The following is a 14,295-nucleotide window of genomic DNA, read 5'->3' on the forward strand; positions in this document are numbered from 1 at the left end:
AACGTCGCTGTGTTATAATATAAGGTAAATCTCAATTACTTTCATGATTTTCAACATTTAGTACATAGAGTTTTTTTCGTTTTAGAATTATATCTAAAGTGTTAATTTTTGGGATAATCTCATACATTAAGTTTTCTGTTAGAACTTCTATTAACTGATGACATGGTGCACAAGTAGATAATTACTGAGCGCCACATGTCAATATGAACCCACTTCAATATTAAAAAAATACAAAAAAAAAAAAAACACTCATCTTCTACCTCCCCCAACCGCGTCCCTTCCTTCTCTCCTCTGCAACCCCCACCCTCTCTTCTCTCCCTACAACCCCCAACCACCCTCCCTCCCTCCCTCCCTTCTCTCCTTTACAACCTGCACCACCCACCCTCCCTCATCTCCTCTGCAACCCGCACCACCCACCTCACACCAATGGTACCACCCACCTACCAAATCAAAATCATAGCATCGATGGAACCCTAGCCGTTGATAAGTTTGATTGTCCTTTTCATTGTAGGGCTCTATTACTTAGGATTGTTTTGTTTTGAATAAGTTCCTATTATGTAGGAAGACTAGTTCTACATAGACTATTTCTTCATGCACGTTACCACTTTCTGTTAGTGTGGATAGTGGGCTGTTTTTTAGGGTTTCATTAACTATGTAAGGCTATATAATAGCAAACGTTTCTATTCAATAAACAAGTTATTCTCCCAGTTTACTTGAGTCAGTTGTAGTATTGCTCTTGGTATTTTTGTTCTGGTTCCCAACAAACTGGTATCAGAGCCCCTCACTGGGGCCTGAGAACCGAAAAGCTGCAGCTTTTGAGTGACTTCAAACACAAGAGAGAAAGAGAGGAAAAATGACTTCTGAAGGAAGCTTCGTACAGCCTTCCATTCCACGTTTTGATGGTCATTATGACCATTAGAGCATGCTCATGGAAAATTTCCTTCGCAGCAAGGAGTATTGGAGCTTGATTGAAACTGGTTATGAAGAACCAGCAAAGGGGTCGCAACCTATATCAGAAGAACGACAGAAAGAGCTTGATGCAATGAAACTCAAGGATCTCAAAGCAAAAAACTATCTTTTCCAGGCAATTGATAGGAGCATCCTAGAGACGATGTTGGAAAAGGACACCTCCAAGAAGATCTGGGATTCCATGAAGACGAAATATGAAGGAAATGCACGAGTGAAGCGCTCAACTCTTCAAGCCCTACGGAGAGACTTTAAGACACTTGAGATGAAGGTTAGTGAAACGATCACTAACTATTTTGCTAAAGTGATGACAGTAGCAAACAAGATGAGGGTGTATGGGGAGCCTATGACTGACGTCACGATCTGTGAAAAAATCCTGCTGTCTCTCACGGACAAATTTAATTATATAGTTTGTTCGATTGAGGAATCTAGGGACTTGGATGCAATTACCATTGATGAGCTTCAAAGCTCGTTCACTGTACATGAGCAAAAGTTTCACAGAAACAGCAGTGTGGAGCAAGCTTTGAAGGCAACAACTGATGCCAAAACTGAGGGAGGTTTCAACAATCATAGAGGACGAGGGCATAGAAGAAGTAACTATAGAGGACGAGGACGTGGAAGAGGAGGCCAAGAGGTGTTCAACAAGGATACGGTGGAATGCTACAAGTGTCATAATCTTGGACACTTCCAGTATAAATGTCCTAAATGGGATAAGGAAGCTAATTATGCAGAAGTGAATGAAGAAGATATGTTGTTGATGTCATATGTTGAGGTACATGAACAGATTGATGCTTGGTTTCTTGACTCCGGATGTTCCAACCATATGTATGGCGATCGGGATATTTTCACAAACCTAGATGAAAGCTTTGTTCATTCAGTTAAATTGGGGAACAACAGTATGATGAATGTGGTTGGCAAGGGAAGTGTCTCACTGGTTTTAAATGGAATCAATCATGTTGTCAATGAGGTGTACCATGTTCCAGAGCTCAAAAACAATCTCTTGAGCATAGGAAAACTTCAAGAAAGGGGCTTGGCTATATTAATTAAAGAAGGAGCCTGCAAAATATATCATCCGACGAAGGGTCTGATTATTCAGACTAAGATGAGTAAGAATAAGATGTTTATACTGCTAGCTCAGACTTCAGTCTCTACAAGTGCCCCACCAGAAAGGTGTCTTCACACAAGCTCGCAGAATCCCTTTTATCTGTGGCATCGAAGATATGGTCACCTAAGCTACAAAGGATTGAGAACGTTGCAATTGAAGAGGATGGTTTGTGGACTTCCTCAACTTCAAACCTCAAGTATCACATGCACAGACTGCATTCAAGGTAAACAACATCGTAATGACATGCCAAAAAGAAGTACATGGACAGCAAGTCAGCCTTTAGAGCTCATTCATGCAGACATCTGTGGACCCATCTCTCCCATATCAAATAGTGGAAGGAGGTATATTTTATGTTTTATTGATGATTTTAGTCGTAAAACATGGGTGTACTTGTTGACAGCAAAGAGTGAGGCACTGCATTGCTTCCAGTTTTTCAAAAGAATGGTGGAAAATGAGAAAAGGCTAAGTGTCAAGTGTCTACGGACAGATAGAGGGGGTGAATTCACCTCAACTGAATTCACTAATTTTTGCAAAGAAAATGGAATCAAGAGGCAGTTAACCACTGCCTACACGCCGCAACAAAACGGAGTGGCTGAAAGGAAAAATTGAACTGTCATGAATATGGTTCGTTCTATGTTGTCTGATAAGAAGCTCCCAAAAACGTTCTGGCCAGAGGCAGTGAACTGGACTATCTATTCTGAATAGATGTCCCACATTATCAGTGAAGGATATCACTCCACAAGAGGCTTGGAGTGGAGTAAAACCCTCAGTCGAGCATTTCCGTGTCTTTGGAAGCTTAGCACATGTTCACGTTCCAGATGTCAAGCGAGGTAAATTAGATGATAAAAGTTTTCGTTGTGTTTTATTGGGAGTTAGTGAGGAGTCCAAGGGATATAGATTGTTTGATCCTATAGCCAAGAAAATTGTTGTGAGCAGGGATGTTATTTTTGAGGAAGAAAAACAATGGGATTGGGATGTGAGTTATGAGGGACAGATCATGTTAGATTTAGAATGGGGAGAAAATAATGAAAATAGTGAGGGAAAAGAAAGGGTGAGTGAAAATGAAGATGAAAATGGCAGTGGGGTTAGAGAAGAAAGAAATGTGGATGAAAATGGCAGTGGGGTTAGAGAAGAAAGAAATGTGGGTGAGAGCAGTGAAGACACACAGGGTTATGAGGAGAGAAGTTTTAATGAACTCGGCGAGGATGAAGGGAGGGTTTATGAAGGAAGAGTCAGACGCCCTCCTTCTTACTTAAGTGATTATGTCATTGGAGAAGGGCTAAGTGACGACAAGGTACACATGGTTCAAATCGTGCCAACCGAAGATCCTCTTTATTTTGAAGAAGCGGTGAAAGAAGAGAAATGGAAGCAAGCTATGGACAGTGAGATCAGCTCCATAGAGAAGAATAGAACATAGTCTTTAAGCGAGTTGCCGACTAGAGCAAAAAAGATTGGCGTCAAATGGGCCTACAAGACCAAGTACAACGAACATGGGAAAATTGACAAGCACAAAACACGTCTAGTAGCCAAAGGCTACTCACATAAGCATGGCATAGACTACACAAAGGTCTTCGCACCAGTGGCAAGAATGGACATGGTGAGGATGATTATCGCCTTGGCAGCACAAAAGGGTTGGAGGATTTTCCAATTAGATGTCAAGTCAGCATTCCTTCATGGAGAACTGAGTGAAGATGTCTATATTGAGCAACCAAGGGGTTACGAGAAGGAAGGAAGGGAGCACTTGGTCTACAAGCTACACAAAGCATTGTATGGATTAAAACAAGCTCCACGAGCTTGGTTTAGTCGGATCGAGGCTCATTTTATCAAGGAAGGTTTTCAGAAGTGTGACAGTGAGCAAACGTTGTTCACAAAGAAGAATGAAGCAGGAAAGATCATCATTGTAAGTATTTACGTTGATGATTTAATTTTTTCTGGTAATGACAAAGACATGATGTGTGAATTCAAAAGGTCCATGTCGAGAGAATTTGATATGACTGATTTGGGAAGCATGAGATTTTTTCTTGGCATCGAAGTACTTCAAAGAACAGATGGTATTTTCATATATCAAAAAAAATATGCCCTGGAGGTTCTAAAGAGATTTGGAATGTTGGAAAGTAATGAAGTAAGCAGCCCGATTGTCCCAGGTTTTAAGATCAGTAAGGATGAGAATGGAATTACTGTGGATGAGACATACTTTAAGCAATTGGTGGGAAGCTTAATGTATCTCACTGCCACAAGACCAGACATGATGTATGTCACCAGTCCCTTGAGTAGATTTATGGCAAGACCAACTGAGCTTCATCTACAGGCTGCAAAGAGAGCTCTTCGATATTTAAAGGGGACGGTGAATTATGGTATTCAGTACAAGAAAGGTAGAGATGATAGACTGTTTGCTTTCACAGACAGTGATTATGCAGGAGATGTGGAGGATAGGAAGAGCACCAGTGGTTATGTGTTCTTGCTAAGTTCGGGTGTTGTGACATGGAGTTCAAAGAAGCAGCCTATTGTTACACTGTTTACTACAGAAGCAGAATTTGTAGCAGCTGCAGTGTGTGCATGTCAAGCAATATGGATGAAGAAGGTGCTGAAGGAGCTTGAGTACAACAATGAGGCGTGTACTCTAATTAGATGTGATAACAGTTCAACCATTAAGCTGTCAAAGAATCCAGTGATGCATGGTCGCAGTAAACATATTGACGTGAGATATCATTTTTTGAGGAATCTCACGAATGAGGGTTCGATTGCTTTGATTCACTGTGGGAGCGAGGATCAGGTGGCAGACATAATGACCAGGCCGTTAAAGGTTGATGCTTTCCAGAAACTTCGAAATATGCTAGGGGTTTGCGAGATTGCTAGTATAAACTAACTGTTTGATGACAGTAAGTTTAAGGGAGGGATTGATAAGTTTGATTGTCCTTTTCATTGTAGGACTCTATTACTTAGGATTGTTTTGTTTTGAATAAGTTCCTATTATGTAGGAAGACTAGTTCTACGTAGACTATTTCTTCATGCACGTTACCACTTTCTGTTAGTGTGGATAATGGGCTGTTTTTTAGGGTTTCGTTAACTATGTAAGGCTATATAATAGCAAACGTTTCTATTCAATAAACAAGTCATTCTCCCAGTTTACTTGAGTCAGTTGCAGTATTGCTCTTGGTATTTTTGTTCTGGTTCCCAACAGCCGTAACCCCCCCCCCCCCAAAAAAAAGTTTTTCAGTTTCAAATCTCAGTCTAAAAAATAAAATAAAAAAGAAAGAGAAAAGTGGGATTCTCTCTCCCTTTCCGTTTTAGGGTTTCTATTTCTGCCATTGCCACGCACGTTCGTGCATTCTTTCCGCCATTGCTACCATTGTTTGCTCCGAGCTCATCAGAACTTTCGATTGCTGCCAATTGGGATTCTCCAATTCGGTGTTGTTTTTGGTAATTGCAAGGTGTTTTGTTCGGACTTGGAGGAAGGCTTCTTGTACGAACTGTGGTGTAGGTGAGGTTCATCTGCTGCTTGATTTTTTATTTCGATTGTTTGAAGTGGTTGATTAAGCACTTATGCGAATTGCTCTTTAGGTGGTAGGGTTTTGGATTGTGGTTTGCACATTGATGAATTCGATTTTTTTTTTTAATTTTGTTTTGCTAAGTTTGGGTCCGAACAAAATTATCATCACCCTCCTCGCTATCCCTGTCGATCAAATTAGAAGCATCCTCGAGCTCTCCGTCTAAATCAAAATCAGCCAAAATCTTGGTCTGTGTATCTCATTCTTTCCACCAATTCCCCAATCAAAATCTTAGTGTGAGGTGGGTGGTGCGGGTTGTAGAGGAGATGAGGGAGGGTGGGTGGTGCGAGTTGCAGAGCAGATGAGGGAGGGTGGGGGTTGCAAATGAGAGAAGAGAGGGTGGGGGTTGCAGAGGAAAGAAGTCAGGGACAGGGTCGGGGGAGGTAAAAGGTGGGTGTTTTGTGTTTTTGTATTTTTTTTAATTTTGGGCCCATATTGGCACGTGGCGCCCAGTAATTGTTCACGTGGCGCCACATCATCAGTTAACAGAAGTTCTAACAAAAAACTTAACAGATGTATGAGACTGTCCCAAAATTAACACTTTATGTATGATTCTGGGACGAAAAAAACTTCATGTACTAAATGTTGAAAACTGCGAAACTTGAGGGTAATAAAGTGAGATTTACCCTATAATATAAGTAGAAAACATGATTGATATGGCCCACTGTAACTAAAAAATTATCCATTTTGATCCACTTAACAAACCAAATTCAGGTCGTGACCAGGCTCACAAGACCCACTCTAATGACAAGTTTATATAAAGGAAATCAGGATCGAAAAACGAAATTGAACTCTTACTACATCACGCTCCAGTGTTTACCGAATGTTGGGGAATCAAAAACTTGGTGAGACCCACGCAAATCTAACTCCAAAATTTGGAGAAATTGGATTCCCTACATTTAACTAGTATTTGGATTTCGGATTGCTAGGGAATCCAAAATGGATTTTTCCTTCTCATTATACCCTCAATTATTTGTAAAATTTCAAGATTTCCCTTTACATTAACCCTACACCACCAACCGCTGCCAGTTTAATAATAATAATAATCTCTACTAATTAATAAAACACTCATTGTCAACCAAAACTCTATGAAATTACCAGTTTAACCCTCTAATTAAAATAGAAAATGAATAAAAAAATATGGGGCATAAATGTAATTTCATACAACCAGATTTTGCTATTTTTTTTTTCTCAAAACCTTACCTACAAGTAATCCTAACCTATCTATAATTAAAATATAAAAATATAAAAATATAAAAAAACACACTTTGTATGTGCCTATATGCTAGTAGTAGTAGTAGTAATAATAATAATATAATTGAAATAAAACTAAAATTTTAAATTTTAGTTTGTTTAATATTTGGCGAATAGAGGCCTTTAACATTTTTTTTTTCTATTATACTTTAGTATATAAGATCATTTATTTAATTAAGAGCATTTTAGTAAGGCTTTTTCGTTAAAATGTTCATGAGATTGAAATAACTCCTTACTTTGACCCCTAAGATTCAAAATCGATGAAATTGATTTCTGAGTTTATCTACCGTCAAACATTTTAGTGTTTTTATTTGAATTATTGACTAGTAATCGAGTAATAAGTCTCTAATGCTCCTTTTGGACTAAAATGGCTGGATCCGTAGACGGCCGATGCAGGTCCAATGAAACAAGCCCAATCAGTCTTCATAACTATAAAATGTTAGAAGACCAAGAGGCCTATCAATAAAGCGTTGTCTTTTGGTCGGAAGGCCTAAAATAAAGCAGATGGATTATGGAGTGCTTATTCCACTTATGACCTACTTTCACAAAAATTATAATATGATGCTTGGAGAAAATTTTCAAGTGTGGTGGAAACACGATCCAGTACATCAAGTGTTATAATACAATTTGTTAAATTTTTTTTTTATTCAAGTTTCTAATTAGAGGGTTAAACTGGTAATTTTATATGATTTTGGTTAACAATGAGTGTTTTATTAATTAGTAGAGATATCATGTAGTGTTTCCTGACTCCCTAAAAAATCTCTTCTGATCCAGAAAATTCAACGCCTACCAAGATGCTAAGAATCATATATTATTGTATAATTTGCACGAAAATCAAGCTTTATGTAATTTAATATCCAGTGTTGTGTGAACTAAAAGCCGTATAAAAAATAATGAAAACAAGCAACTAAGGATGTATTGACCTATAGTTAAATTATATATAAACAAGTCACATTGCTGGTTGTATGATGCTTTTAAGTACTCCAAAAAACCCTTGTTATAATAATATTATCAAAGACAACCCACGTTATTTGACTTTTTTTAGATTTTTAAAAATTTGTTATGGGGAATAAAAATATGGCACCATTAGGTGTGCTTATCTTCAAGTGTGAGGAGCATCAAATATTGAAAAGATACGAAATTGGGTTTATTTATGTCCATACAAAATGTTTCTAGCAAAGAATCAAATCATGTGCGTATCAAGCATGTCGACAAGGAAATAATTCTTTTTTATTTTGGTCGTCTTAAATTTATAGATTTAATATGTTTGTATGCAAAGTCAAATATGATATAATGGATTCGTATTGAGATTGAAGAGATTTTTGGAGTTTTTTTTATTAATACAGGGTGAAGGAGAGTTCGGTTAAGTCATATAATGAACAACTTAATTTGATGTTGAGTTCGCTATCCACGAGATTCGAACCTAAAACCTCTCATTTCTAAGTAAAGAGATTTTTGGAGTTAAAAGAGGGATTGACTCAGAGGTTCCTACAGTAGGTTGATTTGTAGCAAAAATTAACCAGTCATACTTCTCTTTCCAATTTGACAAAAGAAAAAACTACTCAACCTACATAGAAAAAAGGCTTAAATATCAAAATGGTCCCTATGTTATAGTCATATGACCAATTCAGTCTTCGTGTTTTGGATTTGACTAATTTAGTCATCGTGTTTATCTTTGTTAGCCAATTAAAGATATTTCATTCAACATCTGTTAAAAAATTCAGAAGAAAGATTATAAGAGATATAATTACCTTTTCTCTTTATAGAAAAATGCAAATCAATAAAAATTAACACATATAAGAGGTAAAACTTCTAATCTGAAAACTTAAGATTACGACATAGAAAAGAGAGGGGTAACATTAGGGAGGAGGTCGGGGAGTTGGGAGGAAAATAATTTTTCTTTTTATTTTTTATTTTATTTCATTTTTAAATATTTTAAATCAAATAAATAAGTTTATAATAAATTTTAAATTATTTTACATAAATTAGAAGGCAATGTCTTTAATTGGCTAACAAAGATAAACACAAGGACCAAATTGGCCAAATTAAAAACACAGAGACTAAATTGACCTAATGCCTAAAACACAGAGACCATTTTAACATTTAAGCCTGGAAAAAAAGCTAGGACTTACCAACTGATTAGGAAAGTTTTCTTACTAAAAAAAAAAAAAAATTAGTAAAGCTTTATGACTCATTTGGAAGTGCTTTTAAAATGGCTAAAAGTGTTTTTAGTGAAAATGATTTGGAACCAATTTTTAATAAAAATGCAAGTGAATCTTAGAAAAACACTTAAAGTGTTTCATGCAAGAAACATCAATCATGTGTTTCCTGCAAAAAGCACAAATGATATGTTTCTTGTAGGAATCTGTTTAAGTGTTTTTGGAACTTAAAAATATTTTCTCTAAAAAAGCAGTTTCAGTCATTTCAAAGACATTTCTAAACAAACTCTTAGACAGTTACTCAACAAAAATTTCCTTTGAATGTTATTTCCCCCCCCCCCCCCAAAAGATAGACTTTATTAAATTTCTAATTGAAATGTTTACATCTTCAGTCAAGATGTTAAAAAGGAACTCGGGACCAATACGATCCCATCTCAAAAAACCTCCAATTTTTTTAATACAATCTCATCTCAAAAAAACTCCAATTTTTTGAATAAATGTTGCAGCTGAATTGAATGATATATATATATACCTTAAGGGGTGAGAATTTGTGTTAAACCACAAAATAACCAGTCCTAAGAAATTGATATTGTACTTGCCATTAATAAAATTCAAACTATGGTATCTCACTTATATATATAGAAAATATTATTAAACCGTAGTTTTAAGTAGTCCTTCAAATGTTATTGGATACGTTCACAATAAATATTATAAAAATATAGTACATCTACATTTATTTTTATTTATTTTCCACCAACATACGTTGCAGTGGATCATAATTCAAGAAGGATGGTTATTAAGATTAGTAATAGTATGATAAGATCAAAACCTTAGAGGACCCTACATATTGGAGACCATATCACTCGTGATGAATTAAAAAAATCTATACCCATCACATCGTTTCTTTCTGGCATGAACCCTTGATATAGTAGAACACACTTTCCATAAATTATTTATAGCAACTCCACTCTTTAGCAATCGGTAATTATTGTTTTAGTGAATAATAAAATTTGAGTGTATCTCTACTTCGTAAATGAATTATTCAGCAACTAGCATTGAAATTATTTCTTTTATAAACTAATAAAAAGATATATAATGTTAAATTTGGATAGGATTTTTAATCAATCACGTTATGCCACGTGTCATTATCCAAAATTCTAAATTTTGGGGAAGAGTATGGTTTCTGAATTTTGTGCAAGAGTATGGTTTCTAATTTTGTGCAAGAGTATGGTTTCTAAATTTTGTGCAAGAGTATGGTTGGGTACTTATAAGAAAAATTTAAATTAAAAAAAAAAAGATTTCCATTTTTCTATATTTTCTTTAATTTTTAACAATAATTTACCAAATTAATGTGGACTGTTAGATACAATTTTTCTGTAATCTTACAACCCATGTTGTGCCTGGACCCATAATTTTTCCTTTTTTTTTTTTTTTTTTTTTTTATCCCTGTCATGCCTGGATTAATATGAAATGTTGGATTAGACATTTATTTTTGTCAACATTTGAAGTCCAACGGTCCAAATTTTTTATCGGTGGATCCAACAAAAAGAAACGCGCCACATCGCCCCACCCTTAGTGCGTTGCAAGTTGGGCCACACCGACCTTTTTTTTTCTACCAACGTGCCACCCACATGCACATGTTGTGCCGACACAAAAAAAAAAAAAAAAAAAATTAAAGCGCGGCTAAAGTCAAATAGCACTCGGGTGCACACATTAGCATGGATTGCCAGATGGCTTGGTCTATAAAGCTTGGGCCCACATACTGCCCGACTTTCTGGAGTGAGTTGGAGATGGTTTTTTGGGTTTTGGGGGAATCGATATCGATTATCTAAAGTATATGGATAAATTACACAAAACTACCTCAATTATGGGTTGAACCACAATCTCATATGTCATGTTGTAAACATTGCAATGTCGCACCTTAACTTATGAATTCGTTGCAATGTCAAATCTCTGCTAAAAAAAAATCGTTAATTATTCTGTTAATTGATGACTGGGTGGACATGGGGGCCACTTCCTTGCCTAATTAAATTAAAAATTAATAGATTCAAGATTTTTCTAATCTGAACAAAATTTTAATTAAAAAATCTCTCTTTCTCCCACCAGACAACTCTCTCCGAATTCCTCCGATCCCCGCAACCACAACACCAACTGTCGAAGCCTCCATGGACATTAAGACCTTTTACGACAACAACCTTGCCGTCATCGTCGTTCGGCAAAGGCGAGAGCGTGGTGGGTGGTTCCGGGCGATCGAGTTGCTTCGCCGCCAGGGAAATGATTCTGATTGGTTCTAGGATTTTGGTTGGACTCGATCTAGAAACTAGACCTCGACAAGGCTCACGACAGATCTGAGGTAGGGGATTGGAGGCGAAAATGATGCGGTTGGGTAAAGGGTCATACGAGATGATTGGGGAGGAGAAATGATTGAGCCGATGCAGCTGTAGCTGAGGCAGTTGTTGGTGAGGGAGATGACTCGGAGGCTGGCGAGCCGGTCGAGCTGGGTCGATTTCGTCCTTGAGCTTTTGTTGGGATTGCGCCGTTGTGAAATTGTGGTCGAACATTTCCCACTTAAGGATGGGTGTTGAGCCCAACCTTGGACATGAGGGATAGGCGGATTTGAGGTGATTGGCAGGTGGGGGTGGCGGGGAGTGTGGTTGGGTTATGGTTTTGGTGGTGAATGAAGGAAGAGGGAGACGATTGAATGGGGATGTTGTTTAGGCGTTGACCCGCCAACTGCGCCAACAATCTAATACCAAAATCGGTAAAACATGAATAAGAAGAGGACCTTGAATTTGATGAAGAGGTGAGTGATTTGGCAATGGCCTTGCGATTGAGAATGCAAGTACGATTGCGGTAGGGACTTTGGAGTAGTGGAAGACATTGCTAATGTGGTCATCGTTGTTAATATGGTTGTCGCTGTTGGTGGAATCGAGGGTGGTAGGGATTTTGGAGTAGTGGAAGGCATTGTTCTGGGAGGGAGGAAGAACTCAATGGAGTCTGGAGAGGAAATGTTGTGGGCTGATGGTAGGGATACGGCTTAGGGGTGAACGAAAGGGATAACATAGAATGAGGGAAGAGGGGGCCCACAAAATTATTTGTTTTTATTTAACTTTAATTGTTAAATAAAATAATAAATAAATAATTATTGATTAATTAATTGTTTATTCCAGTTGGCAAATGAGTGGGCCAAGCTCCTGCCTCGTCATCATTTAATAGCCAAATTAACAGAAAATTTAATGGAGGTATGACATTGCAACGAATTCATAAGTTGGTGTATGACATTGCAATGTTTACAACATGAGGTATGAGATTGTGGTTTAACCCATAATTTAGGTAGTTTTGTGTAATTTACCCAAAGTATATCAATTGGGTGGGGCTGGAGTTGTTCTTATGTATATCAATTATCTAAGGTGTGGAGTGTCACATGATTGTTAAAAAAACATTCTCCAATTTTATTCACCAAAAGAAAATATTGGGTTTTGGATCATAGTACTTCTTTTACTCATATGAATATAAAAAATTTACACAAACTTACAAATTAATCAATAGATGTGATCAAGATTTCAATACACTATTACTAAAATCTGCATAAGCATGGAACTATACATGTACAAGTAGTTAGTTAAAACCCTAGCCATATAGACAAAAACCAGAGAAAAATTCTCTGTCGGGGCTGCTGCTTTGGCTTTGAGGTTGGCGGCAATCTTCTTGAAAATCATTCTTAGTTTCTTCTTTCTCTTTTTCTGTTTACTTTGTTTGGTGTAGAATTATCCCTGTGAAATGTTGTAGTTGTCATGATAGTCGTCGTCTTTTGGCCCACGCACATAGTTTACACAAGATTTGGGTCTAGTTACCAATCTCGATATAGAGTTGAAGCTAGAAGCCATGGAAGATGTCAGATTGTGCCGAGATTGGAATTGGCCAAAACAACATTATGGGTTTAGCTGGTGCAATGATATGGCTCTTGGATATCCAAAGGATATGGAGCGGCGACATGATTTTATCCTTTTAGTTTGTTTTTGTTTAATAATTTCCATGAATTGTCTTAGAGTTTGATTTTGATTTTTCTCTTTAGGATAGTTTGCTAGTTTGATTGAGAGTTGCTTGATTCTAATTTTTGTTTTGGTGTGCTACCCCTTTTGGATCTATGTGTAAAAAGTGGAGCTGTTTGATTTGCAAGATCTTCTTCACTTGGTGTTCTGGATCTTGGCGGTGATTAAGTGATGTGATCGACCCATGTCCGTCGTACTCCTTATCCCAATGTATGGTTTGAAATTTTGTTCACACATGAATTTCATGTAACACAAGGTTTAACGATTCTCTTAACCTATGTAATCTTGTGGTTCATGATGAGTTCAAACGCTACTCATTGCTTTGCGATTAGTGATACTATATTGTAATATTTTTAGATGGACCATTTAGGGATTGAGTTATTCATGATATGTATTGTAATACCTTTTTTTTTTTTTTTCAATTAATGAAATATCATACTCTTCTTCAAAAATGTAGTTAGTTAAACTTTTTTTTGTCTTAACGATATTTGACATTGAAGAGCAGTGAATCTAAGTTAAGTTACATAATTTAGTATCAAATTGTCATCTACAAGGTTGAACAGTAAACTTATAAACCGTAGTATGAAAAAGTTTCTCAAAGAATTTTTTTTAATCATACTTTAAAGAGAGTTTTGTAGAGAAGGTGAGAGCAAATGAGCAATTTTGTGTTGGATACCAAATAGTTCTATGCAATTTCATTTTGGACTCAAAATCTGTTTTTGAGCCTTAAAAGTTGGATCTGAATTGGATACCAAACAAGCCATAAAACTCAAAGTGTTTTCAACCCAAATAAATAAAACCAAAGTATCAGTCAACTCTTATCACATGATTCAACCGTTAGACGGTTCAAAGAATAAATTGGATGGGTAACATTTTTTAAGAAAAGAAAAAGGTTAGTCAATGATTTTAAATTAACTTTTATGGGATATCTAATTTACTTGAAACAAATACTAGGACTGCGATTGGTCGCACATTCAAATTCCTGTCTTTTTCTGGTCATGTTTGGTCTTTCTTACGAAAGTCTTTTGCAATTTGTTTAGAAAAATTATTAAGTTTGATTTTCACTGAATACAATTTGAATTAAATAATTGTTGCTAGTTTTTTGTGCAGTTTAGCCCATTTATTAACTCATCAATGTAGATTATATCGTATGTATTAGAAAACTATTATCTTTTTAAATTGTATTTTAGGCATCAATAATTTTTCTGTTT

Source organism: the organism of the source record quoted next, unplaced genomic scaffold, assembly GCF_019419815.1.
Source record: "Pyrus x bretschneideri cultivar Hongxiangsu unplaced genomic scaffold, Pyrus_bretschneideri_v1 Contig15, whole genome shotgun sequence".
Lineage (NCBI taxonomy): Eukaryota > Viridiplantae > Streptophyta > Magnoliopsida > Rosales > Rosaceae > Pyrus > Pyrus x bretschneideri.